Source organism: Parus major, chromosome 3 (genome assembly GCF_001522545.3).
Source record: "Parus major isolate Abel chromosome 3, Parus_major1.1, whole genome shotgun sequence".
Taxonomy (NCBI): Eukaryota; Metazoa; Chordata; class Aves; order Passeriformes; family Paridae; genus Parus; species Parus major.
The window spans coordinates 24592195-24617366 of record NC_031770.1 but is presented as its reverse complement, the minus strand read 5'-3'; the positions used below and the strand labels follow the sequence as shown (position 1 = coordinate 24617366).

Below are 25172 nucleotides of genomic sequence, written 5' to 3'. Positions count from 1 at the left end.
ATTTTCTGTCAAAAATAAATATTGCCAGGATTCAGCCTAGGGAAATCAATACCTTGTTCAAACTGAAACATTTAAACATTTAAATTTAGTAAAGGTTGTTGAAGCAGAGTCTATGTAAAGCCTCATACATGGTCTCATACATGATAGCCAGAAACATGGTATAATTGATTATAATGGTTATAACTTGAGAGTCTGCTTTTAAAGGAATTGTTATCTGAAATTACTTATTTGAAGTAGTCCTATAGCAAAACAGTCTTCCTTACCAACTGTGCTCTGACACATTATTTGGTCTTTGTATCTTAGGGATTAAAATGAATATTCAGCAGTTCTTTAGTGGTGAGGAATAAAACCGTGACCCCACTGAAGTCAGTGGTTTCATGTTGAGGTCATATATAGCATATATATTGGTTTCGTGTCATAAAGTGTTACATTCCTTCCCAGGTTTGGTTAAGTTGTTCTGAGCTGGAAGAGCGTTTCTTGGCATAGGATGAATGATTTTGAAGACCGTTGTCCCATCTGGACTTCTTGGCCAAACTGTAAGAACCTGGTAGGGCAGAGGGAGGGTTGAAGAATGACACCAGCCTCCATAAGCTGCTGTAGACAAACCCTGTGCTTCCTGTGGGGCTCAAGTACTGCCACTTTTACAGCTATGGGACACATGGGATGACTAGTGAAGTCCTCCTGACACTGGAGGAGAACAGTTCATCATTCTGTGCATGAGAGATTTGCATGATAGCATGGCTTATGCATAGAGCCTGTTGTTTTAAAGAGGGGTGTAATGACTTACCCATTGCCTGCCTGAGCACTCCTTTTTAATGCTAAACATCCATGGAACTAGTGCAAGCAGCCTCAATTGGCCACATTTCTGAGAAAAGCGCATCACAATAGCACATTAGTCATCCTCACTTGATAGAAACAAGAAGGATGAATGAAAAGCCATAGCCCAATGCAGAGCTCACAAGAGCAGTTTATATTGAAAGAGCTAGGGGTTTTCCCTTGTTGTTTTTAAAGTGTGTGTGAAGACACCAGTGCTTCTTGAAAGCCTCTTGGTTTTAGGTTTGAAAAAAACCTACAGACTCCTTGGCATTTCAGGACCTGGACCAGTGGTTGAGTCAGGCCTTTTTTACCTTTTGGCTGAAGAAAACCAAAATTCTGGCCTCTGCCTTGTCATGAGGCCATCTGATGGTCCTTGGAAGCAGCCAAGTAGAAAAGGTTTACCTGCTCTGTGTAAACATTCAAGAGCACACAGCATTTTCTGGGAGAGCTGGGCTTTTGTCCTGAGTCACTGCATTCCTTCTCCACAACTGTGCAGTTAGCTGCGGCCTTCCAGCATGTTGCACAGAGCAGCTGGATTGCACGTGAACGGTGCTTGGAGCACATGAATACTCTAAGTAAGTTATAGTGACCAATGGCACTATACTGAATAAACACTATTAGTCTTTCTTTGTTTCAGTGCACAGTAAAGGGCAGTTTTCCAGGACTGAATAAATGGTGCAGTACCAGATGAGAGGATCTGTAGAGCTGTATGTAGATCTCAGAGAAAAAAAAAAAAAAGCAGATTTGATGACGTATGGAAAAACTGCTTGTAAAAGAGAAACATAGAAATGGTCTCTTAGTTTTTGGCAAAAAATGGAACTCTAGATGCAAAAACATGATTTGAGCTGTAGGTATGTTAGCTGGGCAATCCGGATATTATTATATCAGGATATAATGATTTCTGTTTCTCATTGTAAAATAATGTATCAGATGTTAGTCATCATCGCAGGAAGGTGGCAAAAACACAGCAGTAAAGAGACCCCAATATACCTACCAGATTATGCTCAGACTGCTGATGGCTCCAGGCTCACATCTTTAAGTTCAAAGACTTAACACTTGGTCCTTCATTCCCACGTTTGTTCATCCAGCTGCTTTGGCTCTCTAGGCAAAGTTTCATCATGGGAGTCACTTGAAACAGGCTCATGAGTTCACTGGCATATGAGGAGTACTTTAAAAATATGAAACATTTTTATATGCAGTGTGATTTATAAGTTTGCTTTTTTTTCCTGTATGACTGATTTCATTGTAATTTCAAGCTGTGATGTTACACAACAGAAAGAATCACCCTCTGCTGTTATAGTCTCTTTTATTCTTTGCCTCTTATTCAGTTTGCCATTGAAATATTGGGACAAATGCCTCAAGAAATGGTGCAACAATCTCTCTGAGGCTTTGGAGGCCTGGACAAAGCAATGGAAGGAACATGCAATGTGCAAGTTATGCACTAGGGAATCATGAAGACATTCAGTTACTGTTTTTTGTATTCTGAGCAAAATGACTTTTGTAATTTCATTAAAATGCAGAACCCAGGCTTGTGAGGTGCTCAGCACTCTCTACTCCTTGTGAAGACAGCCTGTCTGAAGAGTAACAGATTTTTTTTTCCTTTCCCCTCCTATGCCCTATATACCACAGTGACATTTGTTTCAATCCTGACATAGCATTTAGATTAAACACTCAGAATTGAAGTCCCTACCTTTGCTTAAAAAACTAACTCCAAGACAGATATTAAGACTATGAGGATAAGCTCCTACTTCAATAAGTGGAAATATTGTTTTAAATGTGTTTCAATGTGCTTTTGTCATAGGAATTTTGGACTACATTTGGGGTTTTTTTAAACTCCCTTTTATTAATGCTGGGTTATTACTGGACATAGTAAATGTTTGTGTTAAACTAAAATATAATTGACTATAAAACAGTCTTGACACATCATGATTTTTGGGAGGTCACTACTCCTATTTTCTTTAAAAAGTTGCAAGTGATGTGTCTTAAAATATAAATTTCCAAATATGGGTTAGAGCTTACAGTATAAAATAATGTTACTCGTGCCCAAGCAAATAATAAGGTCACTTGTCTGGTATAAGATCTTAAGTTACAACTAACTAAATATTTCTTAAAAAATAAAAAGAGGGAAAGGAAGAGCCTTGAATACAACTTCAGAAGGGCAAAGCTTTCTACTTTGTGTATACTCTCTGTTCACATGACTTTGGACAGAATGAGAGTGCAAGAGCAAATTTTGAGAATGTCAAAGGGAAAACACCAAAATTCTATTCACTAAAGTCTGAGAAGATGTGAAGCTTAGCTGCATGTCAGAATTAAATGCAGTTGCTTCTGAAATGAAGCTGACAACTAAGAGTGATTAGGCAGTGTCTGTGACTGATTATTTATGCATCTCACCTTAAAAGTCTACGAAGACTATGAAGTCTTAGCCCAGACTATGAAGACTGACCTCACCAAGAGTCTGGGCTAAGGCCCCCACCTACAAGAAATGCCATCAATGCAATTTCAGTTTTAGAGGAGTGGAAGGTGATATTAAGCCTGAACTTAAGAGTAAGGTAACAGAATAGGTTCCATAGATGTCCTGCATTGCTCCCAGTGTCAAATCCTGTTCCTGCTTTTTATGTCTCTATCACTGAAAGTGAAAAAGGAGAAAGTGGAGCAGGAAAGGGAAAAAAAAAAGGTTTGTCTTCACTGTTCTCACTGCTCTTTGTGTGGTCTTACCTTTCAGTCCTGATGCCAAAGAGTTGTAGAGTGATAGTATTTTTTGAAACTTACTTTGTTTTGGAGAAAAAGACTACAGCAATTATTTCTTCTCCTAAAAATCAGTAAACTGAAGTTAATTGAGGGTGTGGGCAAAACTACAGAAATACTTAATGGAATGCATCTGATTTTCCACATCCTGTGCTGAAATGAGAAACCAAGGAAAAAAGGTAGATGTAAAGCTATAGTGATTTAAATGCTGGAAATTCAGTTCAGAGGATGACTAGTGTTTTTGGTGAAAAAATACTTTCTTCGGTTTTTATTGTTAATCTGAGTCAAAATATAAACTCACAAATGAGCTTGAATGTAATGAAATGTGGGATCAAGATATGGTAGTCAGCAATGAAAATAACTTTCAAATTATTTCTGTTAAAAAAACACCAGGACGTTGGATGGATCTTCTCCTGTTTGAAAACATAAGGTCTTGTATGTCTCTGCAAAATGTGCAGAATTTGGCTTCTAGACTTCCCGTACTTTGACAAAGCTTTAAAAAGAGCTGAAAATGAGGGAGTCCTTGCTTGAAACGTCAGCAACTTGGCAAGGCTTTGGACAGTTGGCATTAACATCAATGCTAGTATTCAGCTGACACCCTTGTTCAATGTATCTTTCTTACTGCAACTTGCAGGGGACAAGGGCTTTTGTGACTGCAGCTTTGAAAGTAATGTTTAATTAAGTAAATTGATGTGTTCATTGGGAAACTGCAGATCATTTTTATGTGGCCTTTTTTTTTCTTTATTAAAGGCTCTTGAAGGGGTGCTCTTTGCATTCAATGAATTTTTATCTTTACAGTGGGCACTTAGTGGTTTGCATGCTTCAGCTTGCTGCTCAGTGGGCATCAGGGGCAGTGTTTTTCCTTTAAATATCTTCATTCTCTACCTGCACTTTCAGGAAGAAATACATTTGATGGTGTTTGACTTGTGCTGAACATGCAAATCGTCCTTCTTATTACAGGATGTTATTCAGTTCTGCTAAATGAGTAAATAAGGAAAAAAAATATAGCATTTCAGTGAGTTGCTCCCCCCTGCTCCCAAAAATAATCATATACACTCTGCTCATGGAAGTAAAAGGGAGACATTTGCTAATGCTTTGGAGGGAAAGCAGCTTGTGCAGGGCAATGTAATCATTATCCTCTGCTTAGGCCTCCCAGAGAAGAGGGGGGAAACAAGATGTGAGCACTAAAGGGTTGAGCATAACATTGAGAGCAATTTGTCTGTTTCTCTACTAATATCTTTCACCAACTTACCACTCGTCACCTTCTCCAAGTAGTCTCCATATAGCAACAAATAGCACCACAGACAAACCAGATGCAAGCTCATGTTTTCTTTTCATAAGCATTTGTAAATTTATTAAAAGGAAAAGTAAGGGAAATAGGAGAAAAATGTTTATTTTGTAGAAACTGTACCAAGCAGCATTGAGAACAGGGGACTCTTTTTGCTGTAACCCCCTGTGCTATCTGATGGACCTCTACAGTTCTACATGTAATTTGGTTTTCTTAAAGGAGTTGTTCTGTGGCTTTGAAATGAACCTAGGTTCTCCTCACAGTACTCTTGAGGATCCTGAACTTGTATTCTGAATATTTAGAGCATGTTGATAGAACCCTAGGTCCAAAACTGGACTTATGTTCCACCTTTAGCTTGCTGCTAATTTTCATCTCTCATTTTAATGCCAGAACACATTTTTCCTCAATGATATGTCTGCATCTATTATTTATTCTAGCAATAAGTAATTGCTATGTTATGGCTATGTGTATGTTTTCCTGTCTGCAGTACAACGGCAATTTTTTTTTGCCTCTAAGCTTCTTTAACTTAAAGATGAATTTAAAAGATGAAAACTGTTTATCTTTCTTTACAAGGAAAACAACCATATGCTTTATTTGAACATAGGTTATTTCAGTTAAAAAAAACCCAACCAAACAACAACCAAATACCAAGCAAAAAAATTCCCGTCCCAACCTCCAGACTTATGAAAACAAAGTCTCTGCAAGAGTAGATAGTTTGTATCTCTTTTCTTGCTGTTGAATGTACGATAAACATAACTGTCCTTATTTTAATAGAAGATTTCTAGGTTTTTACGAGTGTGAAGCATTGTTGTAAAAGTTACTTATTTTCCCTTGATTAATTTTATAACTTGTGGATTTTTCACTGAGATGCACAGAGTAGGCTTTCATTTTATGGCTGAGTGCTTGTCAGCAGTCCAGGCAGAACTTCTGGAGACTGGTCACAGGAAAAGGTCATCCTCCACCATTCAACCTTCCCAACTGTAACAAACGCTAGCCAAAATGCATTTAAAACAGCTGTTCTTTTGTAGCAGCAATTACTGTAGTTGTTACAAGGAAGTTAGATGGTCACAAATGGGAGGAAGATCAGTTTAACAATTGTAAATCCTTGCTGCCTCTCATTTCTGAGTACAGGAACCTTGAATGAATGGAATTGACTTGTGTTTCTTTAGAAAATACAATTGATGGAATGTTGTACAACCAAGATGCAGAAGATCTTGTTAGTAAAAAGAGAATCAACACAAATTCCTCCCTTTCAATTGCACAACAATTATATTCCAAGTTTTTCCCATCTCATTTGATGATTTGTGTATATGTGCCTGCATAAAGGCTGGTTGGCTTATTTAAATGGTAATGGCAGGATCTGGGAAGTTTACTGCCTTTTATATAAGATTTTTTTATAACTTCTGTCACCTCTTTTGCCAGTAGTGAGCTTTGCCATATGATAGTGGACAAAGACTTTGCTAGCCAGTCTTGCTAGATGCTGGAAATTTGCCCAAAAAATCAGCACGAATTTCTGGCTGAAGTTGGTTTAAGGTATCTGTGGCCCTTGGTTGGACAGGAGAAAAAAAAGCTTATGCTCAGACAGATTTCCCTGACTTTTGAAGAGCATCTTGTCTCCTTATCTTTTGCAAACTGTGCTGTAAACACTTCTTTAACTGCTTCCAGAGCTCATTTGCACAGGCACAGCATTTGGCTAGGGGTTGGATTACGGGCAGAACAGAGGGAAGCAGTGTTCCAGGGTCACTTTGTTGCCTGTGTTCGGCTCTATCACGGCTCAGCCCGTGTTTACACAGTGCCACAGTTAACGTTGCCCAGATGCTCTGTCTGTGGCCAGCCCAGGGACCAGGCACGGAGCGCCGATGTTTTCCAAAGCCAGCCGCCTTATCCGAGGCCTGGCCTCAGCCCCCCGGCAGCAGATAGATCTGCTCAGGATGCTGGAGTTCGTGTTGCTTCGGCCACTTACAGCTTTTCAGCAAACATTCTAGAGCAAAGTGATGGGCTTTCTCTGGCAGCCTGTGGACCTAAGAGTGTTTTTTAACATAAAACTTTGGTAGGAATACTGCCTCTAACTACGAGATCATTTCATGTAGCTGCTAACAAAGCAAATGGACTTTGCAGGAGCTGCGTGGTTTCCGGGCTGTTTTGCTCTGATAATTACTTTTTATGTTTAGGTGTACATCTTCTCAAATTTTTCCATTTCCCATACATGTTGATGATTACTAAAGTCAGTCGTGTCGTCTTTTAGACAATCAGCTTTCTTAGGATAGCTTTCTCTTCACAGAACACACGAAATAAGACTTTTTGGTTTGCTTTTGTGGCAGATTTTAAACTGTGCATATTACATGCATGTGTATCCTGGGAACTGAAGAAATAAAGCTATTTTCAGCTATGCTGAGGAGATATTTGAAGCAAAATATACAATCTAACTACATAATGTCATTGAAGAATAATGCAATTATACATTACTGAAAAGAGTGGATATTTTTCATAAAATAAATACTTCACAAAGAGCCACATTTCTCCATATCTGGAACATAAGAAAATGCCAATAATTTGTAACACCTTTGTTTTCCACTAACTGTGTACAAGACACAAAAATCTCTCGCCTATACAACCATTTAAAATTATGTATCTGTTTTTGTTGGTTCTAAAAAGTATGTGAATTTCATAATGTGTTTTTTAAAACTTTTTTTTTTGTAATGGGTTATTTGGTGTTGCGTGTTTCTATTTAAGAATGTTTGTTTGTTTGTTTGTTTCCTGAGGAACTAATGTTCTTTTCCTGAATGTTTTTACCTTCTTATACAAGAAACTTTTGTGTACAACACACAAATGACCCTGTTATCTAAGGTTCTGCTATGATTTTTAAGTGTGTGAATGAAGGTTTTTTTTTTCCTTTAAGGGCTGGAGGTAGAGTTCTTTTAACTGCTTCATATCCACATTCCAAAACCTATTTAAAAACCTGAGTCTAAAGTCCAGCTGACAATGAACTCTATTTTCAGCTAAAACTCCCTCCTCCCCCACTTCGCCGCACACTGTTTCTGCTGCTGGTCCACTTGTGATAAAGAGCAAAACTGTTGTTTGGCTGACATGCAGAAGGAGTTGTTTATCAAAAGAAGGCTATTCTAGGAGGATATGCTCTTTAAACAGAACAATGGGGATTTTGAAGATAACCAAATCAGTACTACATAGGTGTTAGATCTGTTTTAAATTGTTTCTGTGTTGGAAAGTAGGAGGGGGCCCTGGTATTTGGCTTTGAATCCCTGGCTTGCAAGTGTGAAATGGCTAGATCCAAATTAGCTGCCAGCTGTGCTTTGTACTGCAGTTCATGCTTGTCTGTGGGGCATGAGGACAGCACCTGAGGAGCACAGACTGGGGGTGCAGGGAAAGAGGCCCCAGAAAATCCACAAAAATTTAATTTTGTGATCCAGGTGTACCTTGCACTTCACCCAGATTGGTTTGTTTTTATTTGTTTTTTTATTTAATCCACCCTTGGTACTGCCTAGTTGAAGCAGCAGTACCTAAAAGCAAACCTACAGGCGGACTCATCTTTAGCTAGTTAGGTCAAGTTAGACACATCCCCATCCTGTTGATCTAAATTTATTGGTTTCTGGACATGAGAGAAGTATCAATAGCTGATAAGAGGGAAGAGAATCCAGGGAACCTCATGGGAAATAGTTTGGTACAAAAGCTCGGCAGACACGTTAGTGTTTTTGCTTGCTCATGCCTTATGTAGAGAGAGAATCTCATCAAGAATAAAGGTGACCTTCAAAGGCAAGGGAGAGGAACATTACATGTTCTGTCAAGCTTGTGGATGACTGTTTCTATTCTTTCTGAGTTATGACAATCCCTAATTTTCTCTAATGAAAGCTTTTCTTCAAGTCTTTTCTCATATATTTTTTGTTATTTTGGATTGTCACCAGGTACAATTGAAAATCCCCCTTTCTACCTTGTTTGTAGTGGTCTTTATGGTGGATTTAAAAATCTCTACCCAAAACTAAGAAAGTGAAGATTCCCTATAAATAATGCAGTATGAGCTCTGTTCCCTGTCCCCCTGCAATGCTTCTATACATGAAAAGAAAAGAAGCAGAAAACTTTCTTCTGCTCTAGTGCTGACCAAATGCAAGTGATTTATTTAAGGTCACACAGTGAATTGTTTGCAAGACAGGGATGATTGTCCCTGCTGGCCATCTGATTAAAGCTCAGCCTAAGTATGTTTGGAAATTTACAGGTGGTTCAGGAGAACATCTTCCCACTCTTCCTGAAATATCTGTTTTGATTGGTTACAGAAGAGGAGAGGTCTTTCTTATTCACCTGGTAGGCATCTCCTGCCCTCAAAATTTAGAATTAAACTCTTCTTTCAGCTGTAAATGTCCTACCTTCTCCCTCCTTCAATACAAATGCAAGCTTAAAATTTTTTAAGTGTGAAAAGGGCACCTCAGTGACCCCTGCCTAACATCACTGACACTGTTTGGCATCCTCACCTGAAGCCTGCGTTTATTTTCTTAAAGATTCCCACTAGGTAAACCCCATGGAAAAACTAACCCTTGACAGCTCTTGCTGTTTTGACCATCACCTTTTAGAGGCAAGTGTGATGATGTGGAGATGAGGAGGGGCAGTTTGTTTATGCCAGAGCCAGCCTTGTTTTTTATTCTGTCCTGAAGTGATGCATTTTCAGAAGCTTTATCACACAGCCAGGAAGAAGTGACTCGGTGGTTATTCAGGCAGACGTAGGTATGTGCTTTGTACAGCAAGGTAAGGGGTGTAGCCTGATTATTGCAGTAAGTTTAGACAGAGACAGTGCTCTCAAGACTGGCAAAAATGAACCCTTTCCTGTGCTTGCTCAGAGCAATTGCATTGCAGGGGGACACAAGGATGTCTCGGCCAACAGTGTAATTTCCTGAGTTGTACAGTCCTCTTGGAACTATGTGCTGTGCTCTGCTGCTAAGTTTGCAGCCTGCTTCATAGGTATGTTGCCTGAGACTTAAACTTATTAAACTAAAATGATTCTCTTTAACTGAAATGGATTCCTAAAGAGGGTTGGGGTTTAAATTAGACTATCCCAGTAAAAACTTAGAGGCCTATGGTTTACTTTTATGTTTGAAAATGCTGCCCTTGACTTTTTAATTTTTTTAATCTTATCTAAATCAAGAAACCATACTGCCAATTGGCTGCATGTTTTTTTGGTTTTGTTCTAATAACTCTTGACTTGCTGATAGATTTAAGATGGCTGGGAGTAAGGGTTGTTCCTGGTTATCACAATAGCTCACAGACATTGACAGAAGTGTTGGAAACCAGGTTTTATAGCAACATAAAGGTTAGAAACCCAACTTAAAAGGAAATACATTCCCATAGATGAAATACCAAAAAATTTAGTGAAGGAAACTAGTTTAAAACTAACTATAACTTAAACTAAACTATAACTTGCAGTGCTGCTGGAGTGCAGTGATCAATTTTCTGTTTTCTGTGTATTCATGTCTGAAATTTTCCCAGTGTTAAGCTCCACGCATCAATTGCTGCTGCTTGAAATCTGGTCCTGCTTTAATGATTGGTTCTTTGCTCTTAACCTCTGTGCTGGATGGAGCCTTTGGAGACTATCACAATGTAAATAAAGACAATCTGTTTGTTTCTAGCCAGTTAAAAAAAAAGTAAGTTGTATGTGTCAAAGAAGGGGAAAAACTGTTAAGGATTCATTTACATGCCTTTGAGATGCAGGAGGTACAGGAAGCAATGGGTTTAGGGGAGGGCTGGCAAAGTCATTCCATAGGGGTATAACAATAGGGAAACATGTAGAGTGGTTAGATGCTGTTAGATTAGATTAGTGCAGATTTATTTGGCAAGTGGTGTTTATTTTTCTGTTAATCATATAGAGGTACTTAAAGCTTGCAGGAAAAGTCTAATACCACAAATCATTGTGAAGAATGGTCAGTTTCATGGGTGTTTTTTTCATTTTCTTATTTTAACCTCCACAGAGAAAATAATAATTTTTTTATTATTTTTTTTTTAAATTAGAAATGCTAGACTAGAATTAGAAAATAGAAGTGGCACTAAAGTAGTACAGTAGTTCAGCTACACTGAATTTCTCTGCTGACATGATTGTCCCTAGGCTGGATTTTTTTTCACATTTTGCATTCGTGATATTTTCTTCCTGCCTTTGCCTGTGTTATGATAATCTTAAATGTAGTGAAATATGCTGACTAGTACCAAATTTTATGTTTCAGCAAAGGAGAGCAAATACAGCAAATGAATTCACAGATGGCTAGAGCTAATTTTATGTAGTTACTAGCTTACATCATAGATTTCTCTGTCTGTTAGCTGTTTGAAATAAAATAGGAGGCATAGCATGGCCTGAAAGGGAGCGAAAGTTTGGACTTTCAGAGGGACAGCCTCTTCACAGCATTGCCAAATCGTGTCTCGTTTACTTTGCATTTGTAGTTACAAACTGGGACACAGGTCTCATGGCTGCTGACAACCCTCCTCAATATTTGTGGTTTCCCTTCAAAGGTTTTATTTTCTATAAACGTTTTCTTGATGAAATTTGCTGTGAGGGAGAAAGCTGGTGTAAGAAGTGGCCGTGGAGCACCACAGAGCTGGACCAAGTGGCCAAGCTGGACCGAGTGACCCCACCTCTGGAGTGCACCTCCTGCTGCTCACAGAGCTCCCAGGAGAGCCTGGCTCAAAGCAGCCCCCCTGACTGTAGGAGGCAATGCTTGTAGCCACCGAGAACCTCTCCCAGAGACACTTTCCTGGACTAGGCAACCCCTGCTCTGCACTCTTGACCCTCTTCCCCTACTTCTTTATGGTACCACACTCTTACTTCTCTTTTCTCCTGGTTTAGCTGCTTTTTTCTCTCTGAAGCCTATGCAGATGCATAGCTCCCTGTTGTTTACAATCTCTCTTAATCCTGCTGTGAGGGAGAGATGCTTCCAGTGCTTTTCTCCCTTGTAATGCAACTAGAGCCACCATTAACCTTACCTAAAAGCCAATGGTTGGTCACTGGAGCTTCTCCTGCCCTCCAGCCCCCTCCCACCCTACCTATGGTTACCTCTGTCAGGGTAACTAACCATTCTTTAGCATGTTGTCCACCTTGAGTGGACAAACAGAAAATGGGTTTCTACTCAAAATGGGGACTTGCATGATCTGTGGCAAATACATGTGCTCACCACTATATTATTTTATTAATTGGTTCATTGATTATTTTATTAACTTTTATTAATTACTTTATTAATATAGTCTTTTCCTGAGTCCGAAATGCTGGCCTATTTGCCCATATTGGGTGACTGTTCTACTTTCTGTCTATTAATTTTCATGGCAAATTTGAGCTATCTACTAAGTGCTATGATAACTGTGTGTAGATTAGTACTTTATGTACTTTCTGACTTTAGTTAAACTGTAGGATGGATTTGTATCTTTCAGCATTTCCTTTGACCCACTTTTCTGAATTAGTTTCCACTGTCCCTGAAAAAGACTGGCCTGCCTACTTTCTGGTTTTGCTATTTCCTCTTGTTTGCTGGAATATTTAATAAAAACTTGCAGCAAGTAAAAGCTGTGGATAAAAATATAAGTGGAGGAAATTTCATTGGCTGGACAATACAGAAGGTCAGATTTGGTGACCTTGATTTTTAAATGTCTTTTCCTTAATTCTTAAGTGAATGCAACCATCAAGATTTATTTTTCTTTGCTCGATTGATTGAACTATTTGCATTAGGCTAGCTGAGGATAAATCTTTTTCTTGTTCAGTTTTTACTTTCTTGATGCTTGTGATGATTCACAGTGTGTTCCATAGCAGAAATGCTGCCTGGTAATAAATTAGTGGACTCCCTCTCTCCGAACTGATTTTTCTGGGGGGTAAATGGTACATTCTAAATTATGTTAAAGAAAGAAGAAAGGAAAGTGAGATGAATACTCTCCCTCTCCCTTCATAATTATCTCTTAAACATGTGTTACGGTGTTGGAAACAGTGAGTAATCCTCACCTTCACAGCTCTGCCAGCAAGAGTGTTTCATGTGAGAGATGGTGTTTTGCTGACGCAGGGCTCTGCTTACTCCAGTGGGTTTCTCTTTGTGCTTATTGAGATGCCAGAAAATCTACTGCATAGGTCATGCAGAGGGAAATTAATTTGGTGCCATCTCGTTTCAGCTCCTGCTTATCCTTATCATGTGCCTGTGCCCTCCCCCAGAGGCTGGCAGGGGCTCTGCAGAGTGGCCTGTGACAGGAATAGCTGGGAGAGTGGCTTCAGGAGTGGCCTGTGACACGAATAGCTGGCAGAGTGGTTTCCAGCACACTGTGAGCAGGGCTGCCTCCCCTGTCCTGAGGGAGCTGGCTGGCTCCATGTCTGCCCTTGCCACGTGTGCCAGCCTTATTCTACTCCCTCTCCTCTTCTCTTATACTCTCAGTATTCATTTAAATAAGATGGTCTTGGAAATGTAGCATGGAAAGTTTAGAGGATGACTTCAGGCAGGATTTACATGATAGACACCAGATCCTGCTTGTGTCTGTACAGATATACCTGCTCCTGGTTTGCCTTAGCTGCACGAAGTGCCCAGAGTTACAAATGTGACTGAGAGGAACAGGGCTTGCCTGTGATGTTTGGAAAGGTGGCATGAGAAGGGTGCACACGATGGTTGTGTCAGGGTTTGTTGTCTTGGGGCTACCTGGAGCTGTGTCAGTGCAAATCATGTGTAGGGGGCTGGGACAAGCGTGGAAGCCACAGGAGGAGATCCTCCCTTCTCAGTGTGATTCACCTATACGCTGACTTCTGTGATATTGCAGCTATGTAAATGAGGTTCGAGCATTGTAAAACAAACCCCTTCCAGTTATCACAAATCATTCTCCTTTTGAAAGTTCTTCATTGTTCTGGTCTTCCACACCTCCCAGCCTCAAATGCCTTACCTAACTCTCTAGACAAAGCATAAAGAATCTTGCTCTCATTTTTAAATCTTCTGTTGCACACACTCCCTGCGCTATGGAGACCATGGCATTCCCTTTGTATTATTTTCCTGCTTTCAAGGTATATCCACAGTTTAGCACTCTCCTCATTCACACCATTACTCAAAACTGACATCTTTCTCTGTTTCGTGTGAATCTGACAGTGTGAAATCTGTGCACCAGAAACTTAACTGTAACCACCTGCTGTTTTCTCTATAATTACCAGTAAGCAAGTCCACTGTAAGTATGTGTGTCTCCACTTTGGATGCCAAAAAGACATTGATAGCTTCTGAGTCAATCATCTGTTGGTCTGACGTGGAAAAAATACCTCTCACTTGAGTCGGTACCTTGTCCTTCTCTCGTCTTTACTGTTTGAGATTTCATGTGGTAGCTATGATAGCTTGGATAGTGCAACATTCTTGGGGGCCATATGGAGATACCCAATCTTGTCCTAGTCCTAGGTTTGAAAATAGCTTAATTTCATAGAGCTAGCTAAACTTGAAAATGTTCAAAGTCTACACATGCCCAGATAAACTTTAAAGGAACTCTGTTAGCTCTTATTTTAGCAGTGTATTTCAATAGTTATGCTTTTTCAGTACAAGAATTCATGTTAATTCATGGCAACCTAGAGCATTATTATAAACCTCTTGACTATTCTGTTTTTTGGGGCTTTGAAATATAATCAAAGGTGGATTTAACTGATACTAAGAGATGAAACAGTTACCAGCCTTAGGTTTCCTCCCTTATTTTTGTAGGAGGTTACTGCCAGAGTAAACTGAAATTGGAGGTGGTTTATGATCATGCTGCAGCCTGTACACTACACTTGCTCAGGAGTTTATCCAGGAGGATCAGCTGATCCTGCTGCAGGATGGTGACCTCTGGCAGAGGCACAGGACAGAGACAGCTGCTTCTGCTCTCCCAGCTAAACCTGCTTAAGGCGGTGGGTGGGAGTTGTTAATGCCATTATTTGTTTAATTGTAGGGCTAATAGGTTTGTGTTGTGTGCGCACTTTATTACTATAGAATACATTAAATAGACGGAAAGATTGAGTGTGCTACTTTGGGAACTCGTTTCCAATTGTTATTCCTTTTTATTAATGAGACAGTAAAAGGAAAAGTAACCAGAAGTATACTCTGCTTTGAATTTTTAATTAGCTTGGTCTTCTTATTTTCCTCCAAGTATAGATAAGGCTTAGCTTTCTCAACCTTTGTACTTAAAAATAGGCAGCCAAGGGTGCTCTGGGACTTATTTGCTCAGGAAGTCTGTTAGAAAAATTGGAATCCAAAAGTTATTTCTATTTTAATAAAGAGAGGATAAAGTTTTAAATGATGATAGCCTTATGGAAGTGCAGCTTTTTCCCTTTCCCACCCCCTCCGTAATACCCTTAATAGACAGAGTAGAGATAAAACAAATACTTCACAAGCTACCACAGGGATCACAGTGGTATTTTGTGAGGTGCTGTGGGAGCTGTCGCCTATGCTCAGGCCCACTGTGAATCTGCAAGTGATGGTCCTCTCAGGAAAGACGCTGAGGGCGCTTGGCAGTAGAAAGTACCTTGCCCATAGTGGAGATGGTGAGAAAATTGGCAATGAGGAGGTGACTGGTTATTCTGCAAGGCCTGGTCTGGGGCCAGTTTTAATTTTCATCTTGTCTTTCTGTTTTTCTTTCTCTCTTGCTTTTGTTATTTATACCAATGAGCAAATGTTGCTTATTTTTAGCAGCTTTCTATTTTGCTCCGGCACTGATCCTAAGTAATGGAATGCCTATGGCCCGCCCTCAAGCACCATTCCACCTCTAATAAGAGCAAACAAATGCAAGCTTTGGTGTAGGGAGTTATTGATTTGCTTCCAGGCAAGTAGGTGTGTGTGATATATATAAAAGGTGCTCATGCATACCACGTGTTAGCACTCCAACATCTTATGAAATGGCCTGGAAAAATCTGCCTTGGACTTGGTGAGCAATTGTGTTGTGCATCTCCATAAAGAAGCCTTGCAACTTCCTTATTTTAGAGGATATAAATGTCCCCCTAAGAGTGCCTAGAGCAAAAGAAAGGTCCTCCCTTGAGTGCAGACAATTCCAGTTCTGAGAAGCAGATGGATCAATTAATAGAAGCAGAGGTAAGAGTTGCATAGTTAGGGGTAGATGCTGTAAGTCCCCTTTTTTTTCCTTATCTAATTTGGATCTTATATCATATCTTAGTTTTATTGCAGTGATGCTAACACTAGGGAAAATGGTGTCCTGAGAAAAAGAGTTATGGGAGGGTTTCCACTGAGGTGTGGATGTCCAGGGAGCCTCTGCCACACAGATTAGCAGCTGGCAAGCCACATCTTCCATTGAGTGTCCTAGAAGCTTTGTCTTCTTTCCAATGACCTTAGAAACTACCCCTTATCTAAACCCCTTTAGGCTGGAAAAAAAAAGTAAGGAAGGGTGTATCCAATCTGAGACAACAAAGCTTATCCTTTCCTAGTCCTACTCAAAGCATATCCAAAAGAACTTCAGAAGGAAGAAGCAGCATCTATATATTTAAACTGCAAGGAAGGACACGCAGAGTTTTAGGTCTTGCCCATCCATGCTAGTCCTGCATCCCCCCAGGTACTAGAGATTTGCTGGGAGAACAAGAGTTCTTGGTCATTGTTGCCCACTTCGCATCAACAGCACTTTTTTCTCTCCTAGACAAATTTGTATTGCTGTTGATGAAGTGATTTCTAGCTTGTTCCTATTTCATTTCCAGCTGGAAGGAAAGAAGGTGAGAAAATTGTCCCACACCCTCAGTGTTCCTGGGATCCCACCCAGCCTATAGGTATATATAGGCATAGTGACTGGTTCCCTCAGAAGGGTCTGGCTTAGTTTAAACACTTTCTGTAGGTTTTTGTCTTCCCAATTTTCAGGCCTGGCTAGTTTTGATAGGGTTAGGAGCCTACTTAGGTGCAGGCTTATGCTGGCAGAGAAAATAATTTTCTGCTAATGGAAGGAGAAGAGTGGCTGGGGAAACATTACTCAGGCACAGCTAGAGCAACCAGTGGTCCTGTGCTTAATTTAATAATGCCATATCTATGCAAGTATTGTCATTTTTGCCACTGCTTGGGAGTTACCATTGACTGCAATTGAAATATACTGGAGATGGGGAGAAGAAGAAACCTTGTTTAGGTAACAAAATAATGCTGCCCTTGAGAGGGATCTAAATACCTTTTCCATCATAGATCTTCGTAGTCTTTCTGCCCTTTCCACTGTTCTAGTTGCTGATGGTTTTATCTGTACTGTGGCATATCTCTCAGCTGAAGCAAGTCCTCTCTGTGCTGAGTCCCTGTTTTGGTACTGTCATTCAAGATCCAGCTCTTATAAACTATCCTGAACCTGGTGGAAGTGGGGAAGATGTCTATCCTGAAGCTACTCTCTTAAATTTTAAATTTAGCTATGATCTGCATGCCTCTGCCCCCAAATTACTAAAATTGCAGCACAGTTGTCCCGGGTTTATTTTTCATTAAATGACTCTTATAACTGGTATTCCCATTAATGACTATCTTAGTCTGAAATGCAGCAAGACATTTAGCATGAGTAGGATATGATACCCACCTCAAATAAATACAGTGCTGCATCAGTAGATGTTTTCATATTTTCAGGTAAGCAGGCTGGTGTTGGGGAAAATGTTTAGTCTATTAACACCTTTGCTCAAAGCAAGCCAACTTCCTTTCTACATGGAATAATTATTTTTTCATATAAGCCCTTAGTGCCTCTGCTATGTTTGCACACCTAAGTCTCAAACATTGCCATACAGATAGCCCTTTATGAGTGGAATCTGAGGTCATGTGTCTACATTTCAAATTTAAAATCACTGTGCATGGGCTACCTACCATGCACTGGCTTGTGAATGCTGTAGGTGTAAGGGCTATGGACCCGTATTTCAGGTGTGAAGAAAGTAGGGCCTTTTTTAGCACTTAAAGCACCCATGTGTGCAACTCACAGTTATGAGTGCCTTTGGCAAAACTTTGTAAATTCTGTTGATTCATAGTTGGCATCTCACCATCTCTATGGTCTGAATTACATATAAATATGTATCTGTCCTACACATAACAGAACCATTTAGAGCATCCCTACAGCATAAAGAGGAAGTGAACTTGGGCACAATATTCACTCTACCTTTGTGAAAGACTTGCTGGGGAGAATACTGAAAGGTCTTTTGTCTGTCCAGGGCTCACCAGAGATTTTAGGTGGCTGTCAATCCATGTGTCTGTTTATACAATTCCAGCAAGAATTAAGGGTCTTTAACACAGTTAATCACAGTTCAGACATAGGTGGTGGTGGGAGCAGCAATTGTAACCAGCATGCCAAGGAAGTACAGAGATAGGAAGGCTTCTATCCTGGATCTTGGATCCTAGGGCTTTCATGAATAAAATGTTGCAGCTGGAGTTGGAGAAGGTGCAATGACACACAAATTTTTTGGTTTAATCATCCTCTAAAGTCATGCCCAGGGCTGGCTTACAGAAGATGAAAAAAGCTAATGAACCCTGAGGAGGTCTGATCTGCAGCTGTCTTCAATAGCTTCCTTGAAGGAGGCCTTTTTTCATTGCATATATAACCACTGCACGTTGCTGTTTTGAGCAGCTGTGTCTTGGCTGCTCTGATATGCTCATTGCTGGAACTATCTCTTAAAACTCTGGCCAGCACCTGAAAAAATATTATTATTTAAGGTGACATTAACATCCAGGTTCCAGCCACAATTTCGAGCTGGGTACACCACAGTTGAGAGAGAGAGGCTGTCTGTGCCCTAGAAAGGTTATTTTTCTATCTGCAAATACTTAACTTTGAAAGAGGAAATGGGTGAAGGCAAGCTAGCTTTTTTCATCCAATGTGAACTGGCTAGACAAGTCAGGGAGATTCTTAACAGGTGTGAGATTGCAGTAAGATTGGTGCAAACCGCAAAAAAATCTGATTTAAAATTCCCGAACTTTTGTCATTCCACACTCAGTAGCAGGGCTAGGAGAAGGAGCTTGGGAATGTAGCAGAAGACTGAATTTCAGCTTATCTTGGTACTGTTGCCAGAAATTCTTGATTACTTATATATACACCGTATACCTACATTTCACTATTATTCTAGACACGGAATTTTTATGTTGCACTGCTGTATTCTGGAAACTGTTGGTCTTGCACCAATAGCATGATTTACAAGGGACGTGCCCAAGTGATCTAGAGCGACTGTAACTATGCTGGTGCAAGAATTTGAATTCAGAAATTGAAAGGGCACATTCACAAAGAAAAAAGTTGCATTACCAACATTTGTTAACCAAAATATGATAACTAGCTTGGGGTAAGAGCTTAAGGCTGTCCTCTGTGCTAATAGGCTCATGTAGAGAAACTGGGTGAGCCCAGGGGTGAAAACTGCAAGCTGCTGAATACGATGTTCAATACTACGGCTGTGTTTTTAAATTACTTCAAGTAAGGAATCCTTTTGTTCTACCAAGTATTGGAGGTATTGAGATGTTTTTCAAATATCACGAATTTGTTCCTGTTACTATGTTATTAGCTACTTGATATTTTGAATTAAAGTAATCATTCCAAGAAGTTTTAAAAATGAACTCTTTACAACTGATCATTTATTAATAATTAAAGGCAGTGAAGGAAACCTGAAACATTCAATAATTTTAGCAGCAAAACTGAGGGTACTTTCTGAAATTTTCTAATCTTTCTGTTGCAAAAACAGAGGCAAGGAATTTATCTTAAGCAATTGCTTTTGGAAAAATATCCTTACTAGTAATTTCTTTTTTAGTCACAGAATATCCAAAAGAAGGGAAAAGTTCTTGAAGAAAAAAAAAAAATAAAATATTGCAACTCACTGCTAAAGGTGTTAATATGACGCTAACGAACCATAGCCTTTCCAAAGCATAGCTGGCAACATAATCACCCATCTGTGCCGAGTGGGATGTGCAAGCAGAAGTCAGGGCTGAAAACCCTCCACCTGTTTTCAGAAAGTAAGTGAGCACACACTGAAGTTACTCAGCGTATTCTCTCTGTCTTCGGCAGTCTGGGTGATGTTGTTACTACTACTTTTCTGCTGTCTCATATCTCCCACCACCATGTGCCAGCTGATAGGGGAACTGTGACATACCACACCCCCGCGGCCAGGAAGGGGGTCACATGGACTGGTCTCATCCAGAGCACTTTAAAGAAACTGATAAGCTCTATCTCATTTAACTTGGCCTTTGGAAGATGCTTGTGGAAACTTCTGCAAAGGAGGTGACATCAGTTGTTGTCACAGCTGCTGTGTAAGTCTGCAAGGCTGTGTCTGTTCAGTATCTGCCTGGGGTGTGTATGCGTGTGCAAGTAGATATTGTTCATAGATTGCATTTAAATCAAAACCAGTCCATATGAAGCTGGCAAGAATGTTCACTTGCTCAGAATAGGTGCATTACCATTGAAACTTGAGGCAAGGATGGAGTACGTAAACCTAATAAAGTGCAAAGACAACCAGCTTTGGAGGGCTGGCGTGTACATTTGAAACAAACCTTCTCCCTGGGGAATTCCAAGTGTTAGCATGTGGGACATACTCCAGCTGCTAGCTGCTCAGACTTAAAATAAACCAGGCAAAATCCCATATTCAGGCTCTACCAACTGAGGCAAGCTGCTATTGCAAATATTTCGTCTCCCTTTTTCTTCCATTTGGGTCAGAATGACAACAAATATTTTTGAAAGGGCACTTAAAACCTTAGTATTTTGCACAGCTTTCCTTGTGCTTCACTGTAGTGACGTGTTTCTCAACACAGTTGTAAATTTAGCAAAGAATGTGGTTTGTACAGGTTGAAACACTGTCCCAGGAAGGCTGGAATTAAAAAACAGGGTGAGAAGCAGTATTTCTAGCTTGTGTGACAATGACATTGTTACCAATACTACTTTGCTAATCCTAGGTGCTTTAAAAATCTCAGCATGACTTCATTTACAGAGAACTATTTGCCTTGTTGAACTGTGGAGACCCTTTTTCTTAAAGAGAAACACATGTGACTTAAGGACGGTTGCTTCTTTCTTCTTTCTTAACATATTGAAGAAGAAATAATTTAATCTGTCTGTGGAAGAATCCATAACAGGATTTCAGGGGAAGAAAAGATGTCTGGGAGTTGTATGATTGTTTGACAACTCAAATATGAATAACTTTGAGGACGTCTGAAAATAGACTACAGTACTGCTTGCTTTGTCTTGTGGTTTGAAATTTACTTCAGGACTTCTTTAAAATTTTATTTTAATAGCCCTCTGACTATAATTTATTTCTAAGGTACTGAGATACTTGGGAGGGGTGGGAAACAATCAACTTAATGCAATCTATGCAAATAATGTCTAATTTTTTTTCAACAGTAACCTATGTGAAACTTCATTCATCAAGACTACTCAGTTTTTCTGTGATAAAACCTGTTGTGCTATGTAATACACAACATTTAGGAATTCAATACTCTTATTACTGTCAAAACATAGATATTAAATTCTACCACTCAGCTTGAAAAATTTATTCAAGTGACTGACATGACCAACCTTCCTGTTTCTTCTCTTCTTCCTTTAGACACAGACACATAAATTCTTGTTCAAATCAACAGGCTTATCCAAGATATATTTATAAGGGTGAACTCTGCCAGGCTTTGGTTAATCATATACAGTGCTGGGAATATCTTTTGAAGGTATCCTGAACACTGTGACAGAAGTATTTGTCACTCAAACTATTTATAATTCTAGGAGTTTGGAGGGCAGATAGATGTTTATGCTTTTTCATATGAAATGGCACATATATGCCTTTTGCACAAAAGGCATTGGCCATGCCTGTATGGACACGTCAGGCAGTCTGGACCATGCTGTTTTTGCAAAATACCATGTTTACACCCCAGACACACTTCTGGCTACTTGACTGACCTTTCTGTCTCACAGATGACTTTGTAGCTCTGGGAATGTCAGCTTGCTGTCAGCTGTACCTCTAGTTTCTGTGGATGATTGGAAGAGGTCAGTGCAGGGTACCTCAAAAAAAGCGAAACTGTTGTCCATGTAGCACCTCCATTAGAAAATCTTGAAGGGCTCTCAAGCTGAATAAAAGTATGAGCTCTAATATTAACCACAATTTTATTTTTTTTTAATGACCTGTAAAACTATACTAAGGCTACTCAGCCTTTGAGAAATAAGACTGATAAGCATTACAGGCTTTTTTCTTTATTTTCATAACCACCTCAAGCAATAAGTTTTGAGGACGTTTTGGCAAAGTTTACGTGTAGGTTATCCTCCCCTCCTAGTCCTTCTTATGTCTCTTGAATTATTCTTAACTCTGTTTCTGGGAGTCGTGAGCGATGTATAGACACAATGCCTTCAGCAGGCATGCAAGGAATGTTATGAGGGTAGCAGGCTTCTTGTTTCCCTGGTCACTCAGAAGATTTATGTGCCAGTATAATGAGAATGGAAGATTAGCTGTTGTTCATTGACAGAGACCTTGTGGATCTGTCTGTGCACAAGAGGTTTTGGGAGTTGATAATCCTTGTGCTTCAGGTTTTGTTTTGAATAGATAGAAGTAGAGGAAATGGTTATTGGTAGATGTAAAACTGGACAAACAAACTGAAGGGTATTAGCCAAGTTCTGGCAGTAAAGCTGAAAATCTGAATTATTTATACAGCTGGAAACAGAGTTGGGGTATTTTCATTATTTTGGGACACAGCATTGACTTTTATAGAGTTATGGGATGCTCCTGCCTAGGATTTCAGTCTCTTCTATTTTTTAGGTCTCTGTGAGACACTGTGATGTATTACATCTTTGGTCTAAGCATTGGCCAAGTATAGAAGGAGGGGCCAATTTTGAACTCTGAAACTGAGAAGTCTCTAGGTCACTCTAAAGTTGCCCAGAGACAAGGCAAGTTAAAGTATCTTTTTTGCCATTCAAACGCAAGATAAAATGTCCATAGACAGAACCACTATTACTACTATATAAGTTAATCACTTCAACACCTTTCCCATATCATATCAAGTTAATGACCATCTTGTGTGTCTGGTATACATCCAGAACCCGTTGTTAAGTCAAGGTTGTGTGAGATAACCCAGTTTGCGTTAGTAAATGTTATAGAACACCATATTATTTTGACAAGTATCATAAAGCTACATAAACCATACCTTTAAGATTTTTTTTCCTAAAGGATAAGAAGTAAATATTAAATACTGAACTCTGATTTTCAGATATATTACATGCACCTCCCCCACCTTCATATCATAATAGAAAATTATGGGGAACCTGAAAGATAAGAGCCAGATTTTTTTTGCTTTTATATATCTAAAACGTAGCAATCTTTAGAAGAAACCTAAATATTATCTCTATTGCAACCACATTAATTTCTGAAGAAACCTCTGCTTTCTCTGATATTTATGTTTTACTAATATCCACTTAAAAGTTTTGGCTTTCTCAATTGTTCCAGCAGCTTCATGTTATAAGGTTTTGAAGCTGATTTAAAATTTCACCATGCATTTTTACATTTTTATCGAGAACTCAAACTGGGACTTAAGGGCTTATGTCCTACTCAGAAGTATACCCATCTACATTCTTCTGAAACATACAGGAAAGAAATGGGTGTCCCTACACACATGCCTGGAAGGTAATTGGAAATCACTGTGCTCCATTTTTCAAAAATAAGAACCATAAACCCTCCTCCTGGAATGGCACAAAGCACGCACATTTTCTCTCTGGAAGGCGTAAACTCAGCATTTCTATGCGTACCTATGATGATATGGTGGTTGGAAAGGCATTTGGAAGTGTTCCCTTAACGATAGTCACATCACTGTCTTCCTGTGTGTGCTGTCTGTAGCGGAGACAGAGCATTGTTTACCCCTGTGCTGTTGTATAGCAACCCTGGGAGTCTGAGGCATAGCTGTGCGCGGTGCTTGGCGCTGGCTCGAGCCTTATGTGCGCTGTGCACAGTACGGACAGTGATCCTTGGTGAGCTGGGGTCTGCTGCAGGCAGGAGGCAGGAGAGCCAGCCAGAAGAGCCCTGTCCAAATGCATGGTGCAACCAGGGGAGAAGGAAGGGGACAAAACTCTTGCCCACCTTTCCTAGGTGTGTACCTGCACCTAAATGATTTCATGCAGCCCTGAACTAGTAATGGAAAATCTTGCATGGCTACAACTCAATATATCATAGCTTGTGTTTGTGACTGAGTTGGCTTGAGTTAACAGTACCTTCAGAGATACACTGCTTGCAAAACATGCACCACTAGCCAAAGTATGCCTTTTATCAAGATGGGTTAGGAATATCCAGTGCTTCCCTACAGGCATGTTACTACCTGTAGCTGAATTTAATAACACTGGATTATTGTAGTGTGGTTTTTACTGGCTTTTTTCCTTCATTCTTTTGAATCTATTTACTTAACTTTCCTACCATCAAGAGAAAAACACAGCTATGAATACTTGCAAAAGCAGGGTCAGATGGTGAGACTGGCTTGAAAGAAGGTATTTAGATTCTTCGGATGGTGCTCAAGAGAGCTTTGGGCTCAGCTATGCTGCACAGCCAAGTACACTATAGAGATCGCTGGGCTAATGCTGTGATCGGAAGCTCTGTTAGTGTTGTTCTGTTCTCCCTGGGCTAATTAACAGAGGTACCTCTCAGCATACCTAATTAGCTCCGTTCCTGCAGCATCCTCAGGGGCAGGGCTAATTAGTGTGGGTGCTTTGCTATATTGCCTCTGGGATCTAAGCTAGCATCCGTGCATGGCATTGCAATGTACCATGTAGACAAGTCAGTTTCCTCAAAGCTACCTCAGGATCTCTATCAGCCCTTTGCTGCATAGACTTGCCTGGTGCATTAATGAGACCCCAAAAGCTTATGCAGGAAGAAGGACAGTAACTTGGGATGTAGGCTAGAGGGTAACATTTTGGGACAGATGTTTCAGGATGAGTCCCAGATTAATTTGCTTTTACTTTACATCTACTTCTTACCTTCACCTCTACATCTACTTACCTTTTTATTAAAAGCAGTGTTAGAAGTAATCACCGCCTGTGGTAGAGGCAAACAAATAGGCTTACACTGAGATGAATGAAGTCTGAACCTGCTACCATGCAGCTTGCTGGTTTTTGCTTTTAACAGCTAAAAGATAGTTATGAACTAACAAACTGAAGCATTTTTAAAGCATATTTCCCTATTCCTCTGGTTGAATAATAATGATAACAAAGTATTCTTTATGGTTTTACAGACCCTGCTCTCTAATCTTTAAATGCTTTGCAAGCATGAGTAAGCACAGCTTCATATGAGCCCATGATAAGGCAATACAATGATTGCGTAATTTGAGCAGTAAATCTGAGATGTGAAGACCAGCCAAAAGTAACTTGCATTTATTAGAAAGAACATGTCCTCCCTGGTTTAACTTATTCTTGCACCATGCTTCTTAGAATTTCCTTGTAC

General features: G+C 39.8%; 1 long non-coding RNA gene across 1 annotated transcript; it reads right to left on the bottom strand.

The window, feature by feature from the left end:
• Positions 1 to 981: 981 nt before the first annotated feature.
• Positions 982 to 24904, bottom strand: LOC117244186. Its single transcript, XR_004496786.1, has 3 exons — positions 24732 to 24904; positions 1811 to 1984; positions 982 to 1533 (listed from the first exon to the last, which is right to left on the bottom strand). It is a non-coding gene; the product is annotated as an uncharacterized LOC117244186 (long non-coding RNA).
• Between the last annotated feature and the right edge of the window lie 268 nt (positions 24905 to 25172).